The 7,430-nt window shown below is 44.0% G+C and overlaps 1 long non-coding RNA gene across 1 annotated transcript in view; it reads left to right on the forward strand.

The window, feature by feature from the left end:
* The window catches only part of LOC147737932 (uncharacterized), a 29,073-nt gene extending 21,857 nt beyond the window's left edge, over positions 1–7,216 (forward strand). The window contains exon 3 of the long non-coding RNA XR_015304933.1: positions 7,152–7,216. This is a non-coding gene — a long non-coding RNA (uncharacterized LOC147737932). The remainder of the gene's footprint in view (positions 1–7,151) is intronic.
* The last annotated feature ends 214 nt before the right edge of the window (positions 7,217–7,430 follow it).

The following is a 7,430-nucleotide window of genomic DNA, read 5'->3' on the forward strand; positions in this document are numbered from 1 at the left end:
TTGGTATTTCTCTTTAGTTCTAAAAGGCCTAACTAAGCGACGCACCGAAGCGCTCTAACCTGCGCCTAAGCCTGTCACAAAACTGCACTATTTCTATCTAACTAGACTACAGAAAATCCGTTGGTAAGTGCGTGGTTCTAAAATAAACCGGCGCACTTCACAGCTTGTCTAGACCTGCCCCCCGTGTCCAAGTTAACAGGACTAGACCGGCAACTTCCACCGTGGTCCTCCCTGTTGGTAGTACAGGGGAGAATACCCGGTTCCACAGTATAATCACCCGTGACCTTTTGCAAGCGGGTGATCTTTGCAATGCCGGTTCAATGGCAGATTGCGGGACAAATAAGAGCTTTGATTCCTTTTTCCTGCACCCTGACAGTACCCCCTCGCAAGGTTAAGCCTCCGGGCTGAGGTTTGTGAGGATTTTACAAGTGAAAAATCTTAGTTAATCAGGGAGCATGAACATCTGATTGTTCCACCCACGACCTTTCCTCTGGGCCAAAACCCTTCCAATCTACAAGATAGAAGATTTTCCCTCGAATGGACTTTGAAACTAGGATTGTTTTAACTTCTAATTCTTCTTGTCCTTCCACTAAAATAGGTTCTCTGTTTCTCAATTCTTTCAAATGGGGTGAAACCTTTTTAAGATGTGAAACATGGAACACTGGGTGTTTTTTTAGCTGTGTTGGTAGTTTTAGTTTGAAAGTCATTGGATTCGCTACTTGCTCCACAAGAAATGGACCTATAAATCGGGTTTGAAACTTTCTATTTCCTTTAAGCTTTAGGTTTCTTGTGCTTATTCAAACCCTGTTCCCTGTACTCAAATCTAGTTCAGGTCTTCTTTTTTTATCTGCACTTTGCTTGTAGCGTTCCTTAGCTTTCATTAAGTTCTTGGTGGCAGACTCGTGTACCTTGCTAAGATGCTGTACAAAGTTTTGTGCTGCAGAGGAATTTGGATGCCTTCCATAATTCATGTAGAAAGGGGAAAAACCAGTATTGGCATTCTTAGCATTATTATGTGCAAACTCTGCGGTCCAAAGAAGATCAGGCCACTCTCCCTCTTGATCCAAGAGAAACAGTATGAGATACTTTTCTAACTCTTGATTGGCCCTTTCAGATTGACCATCTGTTTGTGGATTAAAACTCGTTGAATAACGTGTCTCAATTCCCAAACCCCTTGTGTAAGCCTTCCAAAAATGGGATAGAAATTGAGATCCATGATCTGTGACCAAAACCTTTGGAATGCCATGTATCTTAATAACACTTTGATTGAATTGTGTGAATATTTGTTTTGCAGATGACTTCCCTTTCAGGGCAACAAAATGCTCCATTTTTGAGAAGGCGTCTTCTATGACCAATACTGAACTGAATCCCTGACTAGAAGGCAATTCAACAATCAAATCCATAGTCACAGTGTGCCAGGGAAATGGTGGGGTAGGCAAAGGTCTCAATAAACCCTGAGGAGCCAGCTTATCTGTCTTTCCCATTGCACAAATCTCACAGCCTTCCACATAAACTCGAACATCTTTGGACAACCCTGGCCACCAAAACTGTCTCCTTAACAACTCCTCGTTTGATGGATTCCAGGTTGACAAGCCAATGGACTGTCATGACAGTCGATCAATGCTTGTTGTTGAAGTTCTTTCATTGGTAAGTACAAGGCCTTGGAATGAAACGGTAATCCATCAACAATTTCTCGAGTTGACTCCTTCTCTGCCCAGGTCTGCATTTCTTCAGAAGTTAAGGCTTCATTGACCTTGTCTACGAGAGTTTTCTCACTAGTGGTTCCAATGATCTTAGTTTCAGGAACTATCTTTTAATCTCTGTTAGATCTGGGGGTCTCTGGTTGGCACAGGTAGGTACTTGTGACAAGCAGGGACCCTCTCCTTTAGTCAGGACAAGGGGATTACACTCCTAAATTAACCTCTGCTCACCCTTTAGGTAGCTTGGCACGAGCAGTCAAGACTTATTTCAGAGGCGTTGTAAGTTAAGTTGTTGTGACCACATACGGTAACCCAGTGACAACACTACAAATGGACACCACACAGGTTTTATATAAAAAATAAGTAGACTTTATATAGAGTTACTACAAGACCATAAACGACAAAACTACACACTATGATTACTTTAAGATGGTAGATTTAAGCTTAGTTCAGTTCAGTTCTTAGATGCGACACTCTGCGTCAAGTACCTTAGGTTGCGTTGCGCTTCCACGACAAGCAATGTCGCAGTGATGGGAAATGTGACAAAGTTCAGGTGCAAAGAAATAAAGACATGAAGATCTTCCAGATGAAGCACGCTTCTCGGGGATGCGAGAAGTTCTCGATTCCATGCGTAGACTACAGCGGCGACATCCAAGATGCGACGGCAGCAGCTCCAGTGGCGACGCTCTTCTTCCACAATGCGTGGAGCTTCCTCACGATGCGACAACTACAGCGGCGAAATCCAAGATGCGACGGCAGCAGCTCCGATGGCGGCGGGCTTCTCGGGGGATGCGAGGTGCTCTTGGTCGATGCGGTACAATGCAACTGTTCCAGTGGCGACACCCTCCTTCAGAGTTGCGACGGCAGGCACAGCGACGGCAACACGCTCCGACCTCGTTGCGAGATTCTTCTCCTGATGCGTTGCAGTGCATCAACTACAGCGGCGACACCCTCCTTCAGAGTTGCGACGGCAGCAGCAACGGCGACACGATTCCTCTTTGTTTCAGCACGCTTCTCTCCGATGCGGTGCAATGCGAGAGTTCCAGCGGTGACACCCTCCTTCGGAGTTGCGATGGCAGGCACAGCGACACGCTTCTTCTCGATGAGTCGCGCTTCCAGCTCCTTGCGACACGCAGTTCCTCAGAAGGCCCGAAACAGCAGCAGGCACTTCCACAAAAACTCTGGGGAGCTGGGGGTTGAAGTCTGTTGTCCCTGAGACTTCAGCAGGAGGCTAGCTCTTTTCCAAGCCCTTGGAGATTCTTCACAAGTTGAAAGCAAAGTACACAAAGTTCCTTTCTCCTTCCTTTGGCAGTCAGGCAACCACTGCAGGCCAATCCCCCAAGCAGCACTTCAGCTTGGGAATAGTCTCTCCTCGGTTTCTTCAGCTTCCTCTCTTCAGTAAAGGTTTCTTCTTGTAGTCCAAAGTGATCTAATTCCATGGGATCAGGGTCCCAATATTTATACCCCAAAATCCTTTGTTCTCTGAGTAGAGAGGGGCATTTGCCCAATCCAAACCAGTTCTGAAGCACTCTGTTTACCAGACTTCTCCTTTCCTTTCACAGTGCAGGGCATGCACTTCAGACGCCCCACAGGCGATGGAGCCAGCATTGTGGAAGGCAGGCACAGCCTTTTCAGAGTTCAGGTGCAATTCCTCTCTCCCATCTAGATCCAGATCTCTCTATTCACCACTGGGTGACTCATCCTGTCTCTTGGAAGCCCCCTGCCCTGTCACTCACAAAACCAGACAAAGGAATACACAAACTAGCAGAGGCAGGTTTGAATAGTTAGACAAGCAAATACCTACTTTCTAAAAGTGGTATTTGCAAACACAGAATATTAAAATAACCTTCACTAAAAGATGTGTTTTATTATTCTGAGTTCAGGCATACTATTACTAAACTCCATTTTCCACCATGTTCTCGGGGTCTGTTAGGATTATAAAATGTAACAAGTCTAACAGCCCATTCTGGCCTATGGAGAACAGGTAGCCTTGCAATAGTGAAAAGCGAAAATGGCTGTAATTCACTATTAGGACATGCCACACATATCAGGGATTGTCCTACCTTACACTTACAATGCACCCTGCCTACCTTAGGGGTGTCTGATCTGAAGAAAAGGGAAGGTTTAGGGACTGGCAAGTGGGTGCACTTGCCCAGTCAGCATGACAGTACCAGCACACAGGCTCTGCAATGGCAGACCTTAGACACATTTTACATGGCTGCTTCTGTGGGTGGCACAACCAGTGCTGCAAGCCCACCAGCAGCATTTGGATTTACACGCCCTGGGCACACTTAGTGCACTAGACTAGGGTCTGATAAGTAAACCAAATAGCCAAATATGGAACCACTGATTAATACATTAATTTATAATAGGGAGAGCATATGCACCACATGTTTTGCTCTCAGAAGGTAATGTCGCCATTCTTGGAAGGCATCTTTGAAAGCGAGGAGTTCTTTATCTGAAATAGTATCAGTTATTTCCGCTGGTTGCAATTTTCTAGAGTAATATGCCACCGGATGCAACTGTTCGGTCTCTTAGTGTCTCTGTAAAAGTACCCCTCCGATGGCCTGTTCAGAAGCATCAGTAAAACGGTTGGGTAGGATACGCATGCAGCAGAATTGGCGCAGTGGAAAAACTCTTCTTTAAGAACTGGAAAGCATCTTCTGCCTCGGCTGACTATTAAAAAGGTACTCCTTTCCATAGCAATTTAGTAATTGGAGGTACCTTCGGGGAAAATTCTCGAATGAATCTGCGATAGAAATTTGCAAACCCGAGGAAGCTCTGTATTTCATTCACTGAGGTTGGAGGAGGCCGATTTAAGAACGCTTCATTCAGGCAATGCAAATCTCTTTTGACCTGTTGCCAATCTTCTTCTGATGAGGAATAAATCAAAGTGTTTTTGATGTAAACAATCGCGCATTGATCAATGAACTCCTTCAGGACATCATTAATGAAGTACTGGAACGCTGCAGGAGCGTTGCTCAAACTGTAGGGCATCACTTGGTACTCATATAATCCATACTTTGTTCTGAATGCTGTTTTCCATTCGTCTCCACTTCTCACTCAAATTAAATGGCACACTCCCTGTAAATCTAACTTCATGAAGATTTTGGCATCTTTTAGTTGATCAAGAAGAACTGAAATCATGGGAAGAGAATAACGATTCTTTATTGTAATCTTGTTCAAGGCACAATAATCTATACACATTTTCAGATCTCCGTCACGTTTCGGAACGAAAAATAACGGTGAAGAAACGGGGGACTGTGATGGTCGAATGAACCCGTTTTCTAAGTATTTCTGAATGTAATCTTTAAGATGCCGGTATTCAGCTTCAGTAAGCGCATACATTTGGCTATAAGGAAGGTTAGATCCAGGTTCCAAATCGAATTTTGCAGTCATACGACCGATGTGAGGGCAACTTCTTTGAATCCAATTCACTGAAAACTTCAGCAAACTCTTGATATTCTACTGGAAGACTCACAGTTTGCACCTCACACACCATCATCTTTTGCTCGCATAATAAAGCTGCTGGATTTCGATCTTGCTCTTTTTGCTTTTCTCCGAAGCAATTCTCCAATCCAAACAATAACTTGAGTTAAACTTCACGGTTCGATCACTCCATTTAATTGTTGGGTTGTGTTCAGTTAAGTAAGTCAAACCCAGGATGATTCCAAACTGCGGAGCATCGATCAAGTTAAATTGAATCTCTTCCTTTTGACCTTCGACAGAGACAAGTTCCACAACTTCCGTGTGACTGGTTATTGGGCCGGAAGATACATTTGTACCCTCAACAGCCCTAACTGCCTCACTTCTCTTTTTAGGTGATGCCTCAGACCAATTTCCGAGGCATATTTAAGGTGACAAACCTACCCCGTAGCACCGGAGTCCAGCATCACGGCCATTCCTGAAAGAACTCTGTCTCGAAATCTTTGTGTCATCGTCAGAATGAGGTGTGGAGCGGAAGATTGTAGAGTATTAGCCACTTGATGAGAAATTGAAGTTGTATCCTTGTTAGCAACCACCAGCCCAACTCCTTCTACTGGTGGTGCAGAGAGTTTTCCTTCTTGAAGATTTTTGGCTTCTTGGGACATTCCTTTACAAAATGTCCACTTATACCACAATAAAGCCATAGATTATTCTGTTGACGCTTTTCTTTCTCTTCTTTGGAAAGGGGGCCTCTAATAGTTCCAATTTGCATAGGTTCGACTCCATGTTATTTATCTCCAGATTTAACAACCTCTGCTCTGACCCGGTCAAAGAGTGGTACACTGGGCCGAAAGTCGCGGCGTCTTTCACCCCTTCTTTCCGTTTGTCGATAGTCTATCTCTAAAACGAGATCAATCAAAGCTGGTACTTCTGCGATCGGCGATTTGGGATCTGTGACAAAGCATCCTTTAAGTCATCTTTCAAACACCAATAGAACAAGGCTGCCCTTTTGGCCTTCGGCCATTCAGTTTCCACAACAAGTTTGTTAAATTGGGCCAGGTAAGTGACAAGCTCTCGATTTCCATGCCTCAACTCCAGTAATTCATTATCCGTAGCCTGTGCCTCCTTCCGACGATCAAAAATTCGCAAAAACTCTTTCTTGAATTCTCTCAAAGTTATATAAAATGGGTGAATCTTGGGTGACCAGGGGCATTGACCACAAAGCTGCATCTCCATTGAGATACAACAAGATGAAAGCCAAACTGAGATTGTGCATCTGGGAAGACAGTGGCCCGACACATGAAGTACAATGAGCACTGAGTTAAGAAAATTTGGGCCTTCATTACAAATTTGATTACCTTATTTTTCTCCCTGACTCCTATCAACTCTTGTTGAATCTCTTTAAGTATATTTCCTAATTTTTTTTAATTGATCCCTTTAGCCATTCTGCTTGGTGAGTATTGACGTGGGCACTTCACTCTGTCAAGGGTCGTGGTTACTCACAGTGCCGACAGTCCCAGGAGCAGAACAATGAGATTTTCCAAATTCCACCACTGGTTTTCCCACAGCCCAGCCACCAACTGAAGAGATAACTAGTGGCCGTGCGAACCCAGCCGGAGGAAAGGGGAATGGGACAGAGAAGAGACTGCCTGACCTTCTGGCTCTTCCACTCTACTTCTTACTTTCTGCCGTACTCCGTTTTATGCCTTTTTTACTCCCTCTCTCTCTTCAAGCACCATTACTAATTTCCTTCAATTCCTTCTCCACTTTCTTACACTCTCTCTCTCTCTCTCTCTCTCTCTCTCTCTCTCTCTCTCTCTCTCTATTTCTTTACCCAGAGTGCCTGTGGCTTTTACTCCTCATCTATTCTTCAATACAAGTATTTTATTCTTTGGTAACCTGCATTATAAACAAAATGTTAGCACCCTTTAACTCTGTGAGTTCATTTATTATTTTTCACTCATTCGTTCATTCACTCTCTGCCTTACTTTCTTACCTTCTGAATTCTTCTTTCTTCTCCCTTAGAAACCTTCTGGAGCCTCCGCTCTCAACCAAGTGACGAAGAAATCAGGAGCTGAAGTATTCAATGGGTAAGTATTAATTATTCTCTTTATATTTCTTTTTTCCTATTTACTTTAAATTGGTATTTCTCTCTAGTTCTAAATTATCGAACTAACTAACCGACGCACCGAAGTGCTCTAACCTGCGCCTAAGCCTGGCACAAAATTGCACTATTTCTATCAAACTAGACTACAGAAAGAACGTGACTAATCTCTGAAAATCCGTTGGTGAAGTGCCTCGGTT

The sequence above is a fragment of the Lissotriton vulgaris genome, chromosome 1_1, assembly GCF_964263255.1.
Source record: "Lissotriton vulgaris chromosome 1_1, aLisVul1.2, whole genome shotgun sequence".
Taxonomy (NCBI): Eukaryota; Metazoa; Chordata; class Amphibia; order Caudata; family Salamandridae; genus Lissotriton; species Lissotriton vulgaris.